Here is a 17,808-nt window from a genome sequence, read left to right as displayed (position 1 = left end):
GTATTGCCTCCTCAAAAACTCTAGCTAGCACGTCTCGTTGCAAGGTGGAGTTACTAGCCAAAGCCTTGTAGAGCTCCTCACTCTGAATCCCGTTCATGAACACTGTAGACACTGCCCTCTCGGTAGGTCACTCATTGGCAGGGATTCTCTTGTAGAGGCTACGCACCTGAGTGATGTAATCCCTAACATCTTCCTTCTCCCTTTGACTGATATTCATCAACCTAACGATGAGGTTATCCAAATACCCTACCTCCGAAAACCTCTTGATGAAGAGGCCCTTAAGGCGAACAAAGTTCGTACGTTCTGCGTCATCTAGACTAGAATACTAGGTCCTCCCCTTATCGCCTGAGCACAGGCCGAAAGCTTAAGCTCGCGACGCAGGGTCAGCAAGACCGTTTGCCTCACATACTTTCTCGAACTGCTCCATGAAGCTATATGGGTCACTGCTAGGTTCGTATCTAACTAGTTGTTTTGCTACGATGGGGATTCTAGCCTGCCCTTTAGCCCCTTGCGTGACTCCCAATCCTGATAGTAGCACGGTGGCTAGGGCAGTAGTGCTCTATTCAACAGACGTATTGTCCAAGAGTCGCTTTGCTACCAGTTCGCTCAATGTCATGTCAGCCTCTGCTGCCCGTTCCCTCTCTACATTCGATCCAGATTTGGCCGCTCCAGCTAGGTCTAGCACTCGTCTAGCCTCGTACATATCTATGTCTTGTTGTAGCCTTCTAGCCCTTTGCTCATGGTTGTAGGCAATTATGCCTTCTAGCGCTCTCTTGATTGCTCTTCTCGCTTCTTCCAGGTTTGCTACTACTTCCTCTACAAGTCTGCCCTGGATCATGGTCCGAGTGAGTAGATCGTAGTTGTGGACCAGATCCTGGACTGAGGTTGGAAATTCTCCTAAGTCTAATTGGTCCTCTCCTCGTTCGCCTCTTGATCCCGACATTGTTTATGCTTCCAGCTCCACGAGGTTGTCAATAAATCCAAGCAGCTCCGGCAGTGTCCAATCCTCTATATTGTTTCTTTCCGTGTCTTCGTGTCTTCTCCAGGTCCTACTAGTAGGGCACTCATGCACATGTCTAAGTCTTGGGGTCTTCTCCTACTAGTGGGTTCCTTAATGTTATTAGATATCCTGATGTGTTCCTTGTTATTTGAAAGCAGCTGCAATCCTTATTCACACATTATGCTTAGTGCTTTCGTGGTGCTTGGTGCGAAAATAGGCTTTTCTCTTTTCTTGCAGTGCAAACTTAGTGGAACACAAGAGTGAAGTGCTGATGCAGAAAGCGTTTAATGCGAACTCCAATCTGTTTCTCTCCACATTCTTAGCCTGATTTGAGTTCTAAGCTCAGTTCTCGGCTATTCTATGGTCTTTCTGAAGGTCTGTGCTTTGTTTTCTATTCTGCTCTAAGTTCGATTGGTCTCTGAGGTTCTAATGGTCAAACTGGGTCTTGGGGTTATTCAGGGTTGTGTCCTGGGGGTCAGTTCTGTGGCAGGGTCAACTAAAGATCCTTATTTTTCCTTCTGGCAGGATGGTCCGATTCCTAGAATCTGACTGTCCCATTCTAAGAATTGGATAGGGGTGGTCCGACTCTAGTAGTCGGACGATCTGATTCTTGCAGTCGGACAGAGTGGTCCGACTCCCTTAGTAGGACAGGGCTAGTCTGACTCCCTCAGTCGGACAGTCCGACTATGATGGGTGGTCCGAGTGCCACGTGGCACGTCCGATCGGACTGTCCGATTCTGGGAATCGGACAGGGCTGGTCCGACACTAGTAGTCGGACCGTCCGATTCTTCGAACTGTCCGATTCTGGGAATTGGACAGGGCTGGTACGACTCTAGTAGTCAAACGGTCCGATTCTTGGAATCGGACGGTCCGACTCCAGGACTCGGGTGGTCCAATTTTGGGAATCGGACCACTGAGACCTGGTCTGACTGCGTCTGGCGGCAGGCACGATTTCGACACGTTTTGATCCCACTTGATGCCTGCTATACACAATCATAAGAGACTTTCCATATCTGATTAGGGCACTACTAAGAAGCACCAAACTCACCTGGAGCAGCACAAATCGATGGCACCCAGAATCGTGATAGCGCTCCCTCTTCCTGGTAACCAGAAGCTCTCTCTCTCTCTCTCACACAAAGCTAACCAGTGAAATGAGGTTTGTCCTGGCCTCCCAAGCCTCTTAAGGTCCTTTCCTAGCACTGCAAAACCTTAAAGCCAGTTCCCTTTTCCCTGTTTTACCCAGAAATTTGAATCTGGTCCCCTGTTTCCCTATTTCCAGTAGCAGCCAAAACCTTCTGTTTTCTCTTTTCTTAACCTAATCTAACCTTAATCTAGTGCAGTCAAAATGCAAAACAGAGATGCAGAATGGTAGTCCTACACTAATGCTTCCAAGAAACCAAAACACTTACTTGTTTCACGGATTAAAACCTCCTAAATCTCCTAGCTATCTCGAGCACCGGTTCGGGCTGCAAACCCTACTTCTATGCTCGATTTGATGCGTGCGGCGCTCACGGCTCGATTCCGTCGGTCCCAACAACGAAACCAAAATGAAGGGGAGCTAGAAGCTCTACCCCGAGACCTACGGACCACTTATTGCTCAAGTGTTTTGAACCAAGCAGCCATGGCTACCTCTCACATAGCCGACACACAATTCCTACCTTACAGGTGTAGTGAGCTACCTTGATGCTCGATCGAGTACCCTCCTCTTTCTTGCACACCGGTAGCTCCACGATCCTTGAGGCAAGCTCAAGCAACCTCAATCCCTCTCCCATGAGCTTCATCCTCCATAGCCACGCGCAAGACAAGAGAAGAGAAGAGAGGAGGGGAAGATGAAGAGAGAAGATGGAGAGCTTCTTCTCCAAGATCCCTCACTCTCACACAATCACTCCCTCACCCCCTCACACTCTCTCAATCCCTCTCTCAAGCACAAGCAAGAAGGCAAGAAACAAGAGAAGAAGAAGAAGAAGCTTTGGCCACACACAAGAATGATCTTCTCATTCACTTTTTGAACTTTATATACATGCCCTACTTTTCATGGACGGTCATTCCCTTTTTTACATGGCCCGCCATTAGCCTAGGCCCATTTCTCATTTCCCACCATTCTAATCTATCCTATTCCCAACTAATGCATACAATTTGCACAGGAGTGAGCCTGGCGCTCTTTTACAAGGATTCGGGAGTGCTTTCACACTTAATGGTGCGCTTTTTACTCTTTTACTTTCCTTGGGCGACTCTAAGACTTCCTGAGGGTCGTGCCCGTGCTTTTAATTTTTTCAGGGTCTAGTTACCGATTAAGATGCCTTTTTCTTTCTTTTGTCGTGCGCCTTTTGCTATTTCCTTTTTTCCATTTCCCGCTCCTCTATGCTGCGGTAAACAGTGTTCTAAAAACCAAGGCATGATATGCATGGCTAAATCAAGATTTTGATATTTCCATGATATGTAGGAATTGGAAGGTAAAATGTATGTAAATGAGGATGAGAAAGGTTTACCTATAGTAATGAGTGACTCACTGATTTACTATGCTCACCTTTTACAAATTTCTTGAGTGTTCTCAATAGATTGAATCAGTAAAAGACCCCAAATTACGCAATCCATTATCAAAATTGAAAGGAAATTGTATGGTTAATGCTATGGACTGATCAATCAAACAATGCAAAGAGTAATGATAAACCTCAATTTCAATGGGTTGATTCATCAATCAATTCATGCTTGGGATTCAATATTCAATGCCTCAATACTTGAGTATTATGGTTCATTCAATCAATGTTGAGATTGAAGCTCAATGCAAGAGTACTCTACTTAACCTCTCCTTTAGCAATAGAAAATGCAACAACAATTGGATGAGGAATTAGAGAGATTAAAGAAGAGTAATAGAAGTATCTCTTTCAATGATTGAAGAAGAAGATGTTTCTTGAGTAATTTCAGCCATAAAGGTTGATAGACAGTCTTCTTTCCAACAAATGATCAAGAGAATAATAGACACCATAATCCCACACATTAGCTCCAAATATGATCTAAGAATGATGTCTAGATCAAGTCTTTAGCTCCAATGAGTAGTATAGATAATTTGAATCCTCTTTGATGTAGATTTCAAATAAATTCTTCAATCCATGTCATACTTGTAGTTCAAGACAAGATTGGCCTTCAATCTTGAATGCATTGCTTGGATTCTTCAAGATCTTGAATACTTGAAGTAGAAGAGAGGTCCTTGGAGTGATTTAGAGTAAAAGCCCCATGAAATGGAAGAGAATAATCCAAGAATTTGATTCCTAAAGCTTTCTGCCCTATTTTGACTCCATAGCCAACTATCCTTAAAGCTTCGAGTCCAAGAATCAATGTCGGTCCCTTGAGTGTTGAGGAAGCTCCAGGATGCTTGATAGAGTAAAAGCCCTTTGATCTCTTCAAGAAATTTCATTGCTGTCATAACGTCTACCATAGCCAGGGTTTGGGAGATCAAGAATGATCAGGAGAGTGAGAAGTATCCATGTGTGCTTGCTGTGAAGCTTGAGGAGTCCCTGTAGAAGCTTGCTTAAGCCATAGCTAGGACTTATATGGCCTGATTTTTTTTGTCTTCATAAGGGAGTGTGTTTTCAGTGCAAATAGTGCAAAAACATACTCCCCTACTTCAAAATGAGAAGTAATCAAGGTAAGGATAAAGCTATTCTATGGAGAGCTTATACCACAAAGATTTCAACCATGGAAGTTACTTGAACCATTGAGAGGCCTAGAAGAAAGGAAAAACCAAGATCCACCATGAAAACTTGAGGAAAGCTTAAGAGAAAGAGGAAAGAGAAGTTTGTTCCAAAAAGTAACCAAGGTTTAACTCATGTAATCCTTTTTTAGACTCCAATTAGAGTCAAGAACCTTCAAAATGGGCCTCCATTTGATCACAACCTGCTATTTTGGCCAAGAACCTCCATCTTCCTCAAGATCTCCTTCAAGAAACCTCCAAAATTAATGCCGACTTGTTGCAGAGAACCCTGAGTAGTCACAGTTTGAACTGTACCAAACCTTGTGACCAAATCTTGGTGCTCTAGTTACCTGCTACCTGTCCCTGTGACTAAATTCTCCATGAAAGTAACTCTTCCCATGGATCAAAGGCCATGCTCTAATACCAATGAAATGAAGGTTGCCTCTTCAATGGAAATTACACAAAGACTAACGAGAAATGCTAAACAATAAGAAATGATGAGAACCATAGCTTGCCACTTCTTAATTCAAGATGTCTTACAACCAAGAATTTACAAGAGATGTTGAAGCCATGGTAGCTTGAGAATCAATTGATGACAATTGCTGCAAGGAACTCACCCCTTACAATGGTGGGGAAGGAATTACCTGCAGTTCCTGCTACCTATCCCTATGACTAAATTCTCCATGAAAGTAACTCTACCCATGGATCAAAGTCCATGCTCTGATACCAATGAAATGAAGGTTGCCTCTTCAATGGAAATTACACAAAGACTAACAAGAAATGTTAAAAAACAAGAAATGATGAGAACCATATCTTGCCACTTATTAATTCAAGATGTCTTACCTTCAAGCTCCAAGAAGTAGAGATGTGAAAATGATTAAAAGATGATTTACATTGGCACCCTCTTGCCTTTATACTCTAGTTTAAAATAGGCTAATTACCTAACCAAGGTAGCATGAAAATTTGCTTTATTACAGTACAAATCAACTATGGCATTAAGAGATATTTTCACTTTTGTAACCAGACAGAAACATCAAAATCAAAATGCGTATAGTGTGTATATTGAAAAAAGTGCAAATTTAAATTCAAGGTGTGACTTTGATCATACCATTTGTATGAAATAGAATGGAAATAACAGCACAACTATGCTCATAGATTTTTGCAAGAAGAAGTTTCATTATAATAAATAGAATATGGTTCAGCTCAATACATTGTCTATATACTTAGATATTACAAAGTAGTTGTTACAATGATAGCAACCATATGGCATGCAAATCCGAATGGGAAATTTGGATTGATACCTAAGATATTCTATGACTTAGCACATTGTGCATTATATGGATGATATGATACAAGAGTTACATGGATCATAGCCAAATGGCAAAGAGATCCAAATGGACACATAGGACTCACACATCAGAGGATTTTTAAGCCTTGACTTCCAACATATCCATATCATCCAGCACAAAGGAGTTACTCACCACATTAAAATAGTTGATTGAGAGTTATGTGCTTCACTAAACCTTGCACAATACCTACATGTTATTTTATAGAAATATAGCACTATAATAACAACTAGAATAACTAATCATTTGTATGAGTTCTTGCAACATAAAAGAAAGAAAATCTATCTATAAAATAGAATATCCACACTGCTCTATTGATTGTTGTAACAAAAATTGATTCTCATGTTATGATCATTAAAAAAACTATTGAAAATCATAAATATGAGAAAACAATGATTGAATTATTCAAATGATGAATCCCTCTTAACCAAAAATAACTATGTGCATGCTTGTAATATAAAATGAATTTTGTAAACATGTATAGACATTCTTTTTTAAGATATGACACATACACATGAACATCTATGTGTCGAGGGAGGGGGGAAGAGAGAGAGAGGGATGTGGGGGCTCATTCCAAATGCTAGTAGATATAATATGCAAGTGTTGCATTAACACATTTACATATGCATGTCAAGTTTACAAAGATGTTACACAAAAATATAACTAAACATCATATATAAATAGTCTCTTAATGTTTTAAAACTTAGGGTTTTAAGGTAGAACCAGTTTGGTTTTGGTTTCATTATTTCATTTTACACATTCTCTCTTTATCTCTTTGCATCCACCACATCCCTCCTACCTACTACGATAGATGCTCACATATACTTTGATGAGTGGATCCATGAGACTCGCTTGATGAGATCTTTGAGGTTTTCTCAAATATCTTCAACCTTGAACATGTACTCTCATTGCTAGATCCCTCGTTCAGGCCTTGAAAGATTTTATGAGCATTGTCGCTACCTACACATACTCCATCAAGAGATCCAACATGACTTGGGTGCCTTTGAAACAACTCAAGGTATTTCAAGCCAAGAAGAACTACCAAAACGTGGTAAATAGGTGTTTTTCCCACGTGGATACTTCACATAGAGCATGCATTGTTCCCATGGTGAGTACACCAAGTACAATACCTTTGGAACTCATAGAGCATCATTGTGTGCATTAGCAATCTACCTTCTTGTGTTGGATACACCCATAGATGGGGATCATGATGAAGATACAACTCCAAAGGTTGATGTTATCACATACAAAGGAGAAGATCCAATAAATGTTCAAGAGGAACATCGAATGGTGGCATATCAAGGGTTGGCTCTCATGGTGCCATCCTCTTTAGAAGAGCCATAAGTCGACAAACCCAACCTTGTCTCCTTGATACCTATTGAAATAGATAGCTCGTAATACTTCTGTTGGATGTGCTACAATACTTAGAAATGAAGGAAGAAGAGTTTTTCTCTATCCTAGTTAAGGATTTTATGGAAGACCTAATTGATTATGATTACATGGATGTGCATCTGACAATAGCAAAGGCTAGAAGATATGATGGCACAAGCTTAGATACAATGAGTGCTATAATAGCAATGTAAGAGAAAATTTGCATGGCTCATGCAGATTACCTTGTACTAGATCCTGAGTTTGAAGTACTACAATATGATCTGTTAGGACCAAGGCCCTAGCTTCCTACATTTGTGAATCACTTTGTTGAGAGGGGTGCCTCATTAACACAGAGAAAACAAAGATATAAAACGAGCTAAAAAAGTTGAGATTTCTAAACTTAATCATAGGTGTATCAGTTCAAGCAGTCAAACCTTGGCTAAAACGACGCATCTAGCTATCCTAGACACCAGACTTCAAACAAGGTAACTATAGGGATCATTTTGGCCCAAGGTTTGATAGGTGGTCTCCTAGGGACTCGATGCACCCTAGGTTAAGTTTCATCACATTTCAATTACTCTAGGTCAATGTTATTAATCATATTGTTGATTTGATCATGTCATTTAGGATATACTATATATAGATGAGTTTGCATCGAGGCAAGGAAGATCTCGGCATGCAGATAGATAGAAGGATTCAACTCTGAAGGAGTGTATTGGCAACCTTATTACCAATGCGGTGGTCTTTCACAAGAAATTCTCACCGAAAGGGGAGGAAACTATCATGAAGATTTAGGCCTTACCTAAGTTTGGACCTTTTTGAGCAATACATGTAGCATCTAGCTTGAAGAAGGTGGTACTAGTCAAGCAGTCAAGTAGTCAAGAAGGTGGTACTAGTCAAGCAATCAAAGCTTCTCTACTTGTTTGACCAAGAGGGTGGTGGAGCAATGTGTATGCTCTCTATGTTAGGTGAGATTGCGAAAGTGTTAGACCCACTTCTTCTAGAGGAAGAGTTGAAGGGGAAGCATGCCATTTTTTGAAGCAAGGAATTAACTTCAATTTTCATTTGAAGCTAGCCCCTCCTCTCCGCCATTGAAAAAACCAATGAATGAATGAGTCCTTAATTACTAACTCTTTATACTAGTCATTGCTATCAACAACTATCACATTTATTTTTCTTGACAAATATAAGATATTTTGCTTTGTTCCAATAAATATAATTTTATTAAATAAATGTATAGTTCGTGTAAGTATGACAATAATGTGAATGACACATTTGCATACATTGGTGTAATCTTATTAAATTATGTAAGCGTTGTCAAGATTGTGGGAGAGAAGGAAGGAGTCTCACTTGTAGCTTTCTTGCTTGCACAATGGGGGAATACACACAAGGGTGGAGGTTGAAAACAGTTTTCCTCTTCTTAGTTGTGTAAGCCAAAAGAACTCAAGTACAAAGAAATAGAAGAACCCTATATATGGGTCTCAAACCAAACTCAACTAACTAAGGTGGCATACTAACTGAGCCACGAACTAGAGTAGATAAGGATAGCTATCATGTAGCTATTATTCATGGGCGGTGTACCAACCGCATCTACAACTGATAAGTCGGTGACATAAATGCACAACGGTCACCTTGGCATATCACGAGTGGAGCTCGATATCTCAACAAGCGTATGGTATATACACCTACGATTGTATATAGGTAATAATGTAACTCATATCTATACCTATTACTATTGTCGATGCATGTGTGCATTAAACATAAATTAAGGGTCATGTCTTTCAAGAAAAAAAACAAATAACTTTACTTAAGCTCAACTGAATTGAGTACACTTACATGAGAAAAAATATATATTATATATTTCATTGTTACAAAGTATACAAAATGTTTTGGTTTTCCAAGGTATTATGTTATGCCATTCATGGCAAGACCTTGCATCACTAATGGCCTAAGCCTATGGAGGAGTTCCCTTGCTATGTCAAAGTCAAATGATAAAGTTAATATATTTATCGTTGATTGTGACAAGATTTGTATGGACGGCTATCAACTAAATATAATTGAACAAGACTTGGATCTTAGCCGTGTTAGTGTAATTCCGTTTCTGGGGACAACATGGGCCAAGATGACGCCATGCTTCATCCCCCAAAATTGGCATTGTAGAGAATTTAGGGATAACTTATACTACCAACATCTCTCAAAGACAAGTTGAAGTTTCCAACATGCTCTTCCCAACTTGAATGGACACAAAGGTTGTCTACAAACACCTCGAGCCACTTCTATAACATGTCTCTAAATATGGTACACATGAGTCTTTGGAAGGTTGTGAGAGCATTAGTCAATCCAAAGGGCATGACAATGTATGTGAAGGCCCCTCATTCAATAGAAAATGTAGCTTTTGGTCTATTGTTTGAATGGATTTGTACCTGATTGTATCCTGAGAATCTGTCCAAGAAGCTATAAGATTCCTTCCATGCTACTTGTTTGATCATATGATCAGTCTATTTTGTTCGCCCATTTCGTAAATTGAGCAATAGTGGCACTTTATTTTTTAATTATCTTGATGTTGTGGCCTATGGACACTAATCCTAAATACATCAATATTATCCTTTGTAGACAAATTAACTAGGGCTTCAACTGCATCATCAATTCCTTCCTAATGCTTTGGGCACTCAAATGCTTGTGTGACAAGAGTAGTGTCAAGTAGTGTAGTTTGATTTCCTAGGCCTTTTTGTTTGGGTCGGCACCTCATGAGAAACAAAAGAGTTCAAATCTTGGCGCTTTGGTATATGTTTAACCATCATAGGCCTAGAATGGTCGTTAAGTGCAAGTGTTACGAATGTCTTCTATGAAGACTAGTCGCATTGGACTTTGCTTATGGGGTGTGTTTTTCTTGGTCTTCCTATTGTTTTTCATGGAGGAAGTAATGACACAAGGGTATTGCTAACATGGTTCTTATTTTTTATTGCTTGTGTGATCTTGTGAAGGATGGGATAATGGCTTTTGGTGTCACAATTGTGTGGGTTTAGATTGTATAGAGAGCCACATATATTAACAACCTTGATAGTACCCTTCTACATAAAATAGGGCATTGGTGGATATCTAACAAAGCATTGTGTGTAGCCTCTCTCAAGTTCATCTGTGCCTTTTGAGCTCTCCTTTGAAAATATTTGCTAGCCCGAGTAGCTTGGGTACCTATTGGGAGTAGATCTTAGGCATCTATTACATTTGAGGACATGGACTACATGTGCTTATAAGCTATTGATTCTAAGCTTGGGTGGTTAGGAGAGTTGCTTAAGGAGAGTAGTATCTGATGTTCTTGATGGCTATTGAGGTGGTAGAATAGGAGTAGTGATTTGCTTATGCCCTATTGTCAAATCTTTGAGGACTAAGAGCTTGGATGGTCCTTACATCAGTGAACAAGTGAATACACTTGTCAATATAGTTGACATTGTAGTTTGCAAGGTATTTGAATGGTTGTCCTAATAGTATTTCCATTCCAACCCCTTCTATTTGGCACAACATATAAAAGAGCTAGGAATGCTTTCAGGCTCCATAGTCAATATTAGCTTACATTTTCACAAAACCAAGTAGTTCTTGCCTCCATATAGGGATTCACTTTAGCATTGGTTGGTTGTAACTAAGGTCCATCCTAGTCATTTACTGTCATAAAGGGAAGAGTAGGAAATAAGCTCCCTCATTAGTGAGTGCATTGATGGCCACAACTTTGACCATAGTCAACTAGATGCAAAGGTAACCATGTGATATTATGAGGTCGTCCTTCAATCCTCAACTATACTAACAATCATTGCCTTGGCATTAAAGCTGGTAGGTGTGGAAAAATGTTGGTCAAAGGTTGGATGTGATAGTGAGCTTGTTGCTCTACTTGTTTATCCCAATTTTTCTTTGCAATCATGATGGATTTGATGGCAATGTTGAGGTCCTTCATGGGTGCCTTATATAAATAATGCTTAGAGGGTAGTATCTTTTAATGCCATTTTCAAAGTGTTTGATACTTTGTGTATCCAAATTTCTAACTTTGCACTATTTTGACCTACTAATTACAGGGTCATAGTAGGGTCCAAAGCCTCAAATTTTAAGCTTATATTTATACCTTTTATTAAATATAGCACACTAAGACGCCTTTATCAAAGGATCACTATTTGACGTGCTTATCAAACCAAGAATGTTGTCGAGCATTTTCAATAAGTAGAGTGTGAGAGTCTATAGGCATTCAAGTTTTGTAAGGAGATTGGCCCAAGCCTTAGTGCCTTTCCAACATTCTTACACTGTGGTACAAAGAGTAGGAATGAGGAACCCAATTGGCATGATCATCTTGATTCCATAAGTTAGCCGGAAGGGTTTTGCCCCTTGGCCAACTTATAGGCTATTTGATTAGCCCTCCGAGTAGTTCACTATATGTATACCCTCTATATCACCTGCGTTCAAGGCCTATTTATAAATATCCTTATCTGTGATTTTTTTCTTAATAAAACATAACCCTTTCTATTCAATCTGTAAGTAACCCCTTTATATGGGACCCTTCTATATGTAAAAAATGTGTAAAAATGGTATTTTAAAAATCCCTTATGTTGAACTCATGTGATACATACATATATTTATGACTAATCGCCCCGGTATTAACCCATAGTGTTACCATGGGCTTATGATCTAAGTTTGATCTTGAGGAAAAAATAGTCTTGCTTAGGACGTTAATAAGTATCTTATAAGTGGATTCCATTTAGATGTTTGCTTGAAGACAATATGGGCAAGATTTTCTATATAGGATCAAGAATGTCGGCAATCAGTGTTCAATGACTTTTGTGTTCAATGACTTTTTTGGGGAATTGGATTCCTTGGTCTTCATTGACTATCTCAATAGGACAACCAAACCATGAGATGGCTTACTCCCTTAAGTATTTTATCATAGTTTGGGCATCATTCCTATGAGTGGCCCTAGACTTTGTCCATCTTGTCATATTATTGAATGCCACAATAATATAGTGAACTCGGGAATATCGAATAGTAAGGCTAATGAATCCGACAAATTCTGTACCCCATTTTTCAAAGAGTTGACAACCATAAATAGGGGAGAGTTCCAATCTATCTTTTTGAATCAACAATTTACTTCCTTGATACTCATCACAATGTTTCATGAAATGGACTACATCCGTAAATAGGGTTGGACACCGCATCTAAGAGTGTAAGAACTTTCTAGTTTGTCAAGAATCGTGTGGTGAGGGGACTCAGTTGAGCTGCTGCACCAAACACACATTGTATACACAAGAGGAACCTCACTCAAGAACACAAGAAGGGAGATGGAGGCCAAAATTTTTTGCTGATTTCTTCTTCTTCTTTCACACACTATACAACATACACAAAGTATAGATAAGATACAATATAAAGGAAAGTTGCCTACTAAGTCAAACAGTGCATAACAAACTACACTAATCGACTGGCACTATATCTTTGCCAGCTGTAAGTAGATGTAACAAACTAAATATAATAATTGATAAGTCAGTGGCCATGTGAGTATCATAATGACCACCAACATGCTAACTGTAGACATGCGGTCCCATCTAGCCAAGCAGTCCATCATCAATGTTCCCACATGTTGAGCTTGCCATCTCAACACTTCCCGTCAAGCTCAGCTCTATCTTTGCAACTCCAAGTAAGCTTCGAAACTTTTGAAGCTTCTCTACACCCAATGCCTTTGTGAAAATGTCAGTTGATTGATCCTATGTGCTGACATATACCAAAGTCAATCTCTCCTGCAAGTACCTTCTCTCTCACAAAGTGGTAGTGCACCTCAATGTATTTTGTCCTAGAATGAAACACTGGATTCCTAGCTACCTATATGCTTCTTATGTTGTTACAATGAATGACGACTTGACCATCTCCCTGCACATCCAAATCACCTAATAACTTTTGCAGTCATACCACCTCACATGCTACCATAGCAGCACCTCTGTACTCAGCCTCCGTACTCGATAAAGCAACTGTAGGTTTCTTTTTGTTGCTCCATGTAACTGCTACACTACCAAGGGAAAACATGAATCCACTAGTAGATCTTCTGCCTAACATTCTACCAGCCCAATCTGCATCTGTGTATCCAAAGACATGTACATCCTTACCTGCCTCATAAAAAGTCCATAATGTAAAGTGGACTTTACATATCTCAATATACGTCTAATTGCATGCAAATGAAGATTTCTAGGCATCTGCATAAACTGACTAACAAAGCCAACAGCATAGCTCAAGTCTGGCCTAGTGATAGTTATGTAAATCAAACTCCCTACTATCCTCTTGAACATAGTAGGATCTTCTATCTCATCCCCAACGTCGGCACTCAACTTCACATTTTGCTCCAATGGTACTGAAAGAGGCTTACATGCTATCATACCATACTTGGATAACATAACCAAGCCATGCTGCCTTTGGGATAGCCATATACCATCATCACATCTGATCACCTCAATACCAAGAAATTATCTTAGCTCACCCAAATCCTTCATCTCAAACTTCTTCTTCAAGAAGTCCTTAACTTCAGCAATTCCATTGTCACTGTCACCTCTAATAATCAAGTCATCCACATAAACGACTATGATGACCAAACTAGTATCTCCCCTTCTCACATAAAGTGAGTGATCAGCATCAAAAATACAAAATCCAATATTGAAAACATACTCTCTAATCTTGTCAAACCATGCTCTAAGTGCTTGCTTCAACCCATAAAGCGTCTTCTTTAACCTCCTACACACATATGTGGGATGCTCTAAATCCTCATAACTTGCTAGTTGCTTCATATACACTTCTTCTTGAAATTCACCATGCAAGAAGGTATTCTTAACATCCATTTGCTGTAAACTCCAACCATTCCCTGCTATCAAGGCAATCACACATCTAACAATTGCCATCCTAGCAACTGGACTGAATGTCTCTTCATAATCTATGCCATATGTTTGAGCATAGCCTTTTGCAACCAACCCAGCCTTATACCTACTAATGGAATCATCTGCATTATGCTTGACTTTCTAATCCCACTTACAGCCAATAGCTTTCTTACACTTATGAAAGGATACTAAATTCCAAGTCTTATTAGCTTCTAATGTAGCCACCTCCTCATCCATTGATGCATCCCAATGAGCATAACTAGTAGCATCCTCAAAACAAGTGGGCTCAACATCCTCAACTAGTTTCACTATGTAAGCATAATGGTGAGCTTCATAACCTTCAAAACCAAATCTTTTAATAGGGTATCTGACCTTACTAGACCTACATACCATTGGATCACTCAATGGAGCCTTTACATTACTATGAGCTCTTTGTATACCTAGTGTCCTGACTGAAGGAATACCAAGCTCATCATCCAAACTCTCTGAATCACTAGAATCTCCATTGAATCCCAAATGACTAGTAGATGCATCATTACCATCTAACACTTTCTCATTTCCTTTGTCTTTTCCTGCAACACTTATAGATCCACCTGAAGATGGAGGACTACTCCTTAGTCTCCCAAACCAAGGGCTCATTGTAGGTGTAGTACCAAATGATGTTTCTTGTCCACTAAGACTCCATGATTCTTGCTTTTCTTTCTACACATAACTATCATGATCATTATTATCATCTAATACATCACCAGCAGGTGCATACCAACTGCTCATCTCATCAAAAATAACATCCCTGCTCACTCTGAACTCACCTGTGACAAGATTATAACAACAATACCCTTTCTGCTCTAAAGAGTATCCAATAAAAATACATTTTTCAGCCTTTGGATGATGAAGCTTCTTTCGTAGCTCATCTAGCACATGAACATATGTAGCAACATAGCCAAATACCTTCAAGTGTGATACATTAGGCTTCTTGCCAGTAAAGCATTCTTCGGGAGTCATCCCATGAATTGCAGCTTTGGGAGTTCTATTCATAATATAGACAGCAATATGGACAACTTCAAACCAAAATTTTTTTGGCATATTCTTTTCAGTCATTAATGCTCATGCAACTTCTGCACAATATACCTATTTTTTCTTTCTGCAACCCCCATTTTGCTGTGGGGTATACCTGCAAGTAAATTGCCTCTTTATCCCATGATTCCTCAAGAAGCCACTAAAGTCATTAGAGAGGTACTCTCCCCCTCCATCTGATCTCAAGCACTTCACTTTCAAGCATGTTTATGTTTTAACAACTGCCTTGAAAGATTTGAAGTACTCAAATACATCACTCTTTTCCTTCATGAAATATACCCATAGCTTCCTTGAACAATCATTAATAAATGTGACAAAGTATTTGTTACCACACCAAGAGATACATTCTGTGTAGGCCCCCAAACATTTGTATGCACTACATCAAGTATATTTCTACTCACTTCTCTATCATGCGAGAAGGGTTATCTTACATGCTTACCAAATTGGCATGCTTCATAGACTTTATGAAATTCTGCAACTCTAAAGGAAGGTAACCATGTAACCAATTCTCTGGACTACATTAATTTCAGCCTTTGCATATTTGCATATCCAATATGTTTATGCCATATTTCAATGTCTGCAACTACTCCTTTTCCTTTAGCATACATAGCAGCATCCATTGTAGGAATTCTAGCATCTAAAGTGAACATGTGGCCAACTCTACTTCCTTTTGTGACCAACCTGCACTTATCATCAATGTCTTCTACAAAACAACCTTTTGCATTGCATTGGATCTGCAACCCTTCCTCTACCATTTGGCCAACAAACACTAGATTATTTATGATTGAAGGCACATGTAATACATCTATCAAACTCTTTGTTTGGCCATCATGCAAGGACAAGGGAACCTTTCCAATGTGTGAAATTGGGTGGCATGAATCATCACCCGTCTGCACATAACCTGGATTTTGTAAGTCATGCATCTCTCCAAACCATTCAACATGACTAGTCATATGATTAGATGCGCATGAATCGACATACCATACATCATCATATGTCCCCTTTCCTGTAACTACATTCACCATACGCTGCATAACAAACAAACACTCATTTTTGTCTTCATTCTGTCGTCATGAAGACGGTGCATAGTTTCATTGTTGCAATTTACCATTGTGAATATCATCCTTATTAGCATAACAATGGGTTGCAATATGTCTTGTTTTGCCATAATAATTGTTAACAATAGCAGAATTTCGAGAACCTCTGTTCTACCATCCACCTCTTTCTCTAGAGCTCCCCCTGCCTCTAAAGTTTCCTCGGCCTCCTGAAACTTGCATTTCACCAAATATATCCCATTTCTATACTTGAGTAAAATGCTTGGACCTATTCACCATTTTTGTCATACGAGTCACCCTGCATATTGATCTCTTCTGTTATCATGAGAGAGCCTAGCTCATCAAAATCTGGAAATGGCTTCCATACATATACTGAAGTAACAAATGATTTCCATGCCTTCTCATTATTAAGGCCACTCAAAGTGGATGAAACCAAATCATCATCATTAGGCATTGCATCAATCTCTGCTAAAGCATTTGCAATGCTCCTCACCTTCAAAACATACTCATTGATAGACATTTTCCCTTTCTTCAAGGTATTCAACTCTTGCTTGAGTTGAATCTTTCGTGCCTTTGTATTTACTAAAAACATGTTCTCAAAAATTATCCAAGCTGCATGTGAAGTTTCTGCATTCCTAATATGTTCCAGCATAGTATTGTCAATGACTGCAAATAGCCAGTACGTCACCTTTTTGTCTTTTGCATTCAATTCTTTCCATGCCTTTAATTCATCTATACTCAGCTCTGGCTCCTTTTCTTCACCTAAAACAAACTCATAAAGGCCATTTCCAATGAGAAAGTTCGTCACATGAAACTTCCATGAATGATAGTTGTTCTTGTCGAGCTTCTCAATAATGGGATTTCCACTATTCTCTGCCATTATCACAAAAAGGATACAATACAGCAAGCTAGTCTTATGCAACCTTTCACAACAAGTGCACAACAATACACCAAGCAACCTTTTTCACTGATTGCTCAATAGTACATGTAATATGCAACCTATTTGTAGATAAACCTTATGTTTTCTTCCTAGCAAACACCTCAAAAATTACAAATTTGAAATATATAACCTGTACACCCATCTTCAATCAATACAGCCAAAATCACAGTGTATCCAGAAACTGTTGTTTGCAACCTTGTGACTCTAAAACAGGGGCTGAAATGGCCTCAGATGGCCAAAAAAACTATGTGATAGCTTTAAAGGGTTGATCTATAGAATATACAGTGCTTTGCTCACACACCAAATCTCACAGTGATCTAAGATTTTCACTCTACCCTGCTTTCAGTGCCTCCATAAGCACTATCCACCAAGAGAAAGAGTGGAAGAATGGGAGAGCTTCTTACCCGTTGCTTGCTTTCTCAAACCTTGCTTCTTTTCCTT

This window comes from Lygodium microphyllum, chromosome 13 (genome assembly GCF_053477565.2).
Source record: "Lygodium microphyllum isolate KBCC chromosome 13, Lygodium_microphyllum_v1.1.10, whole genome shotgun sequence".
In the NCBI taxonomy this organism is placed as follows: domain Eukaryota; kingdom Viridiplantae; phylum Streptophyta; class Polypodiopsida; order Schizaeales; family Lygodiaceae; genus Lygodium; species Lygodium microphyllum.
Note: the sequence above shows the minus strand (reverse complement) of the source record.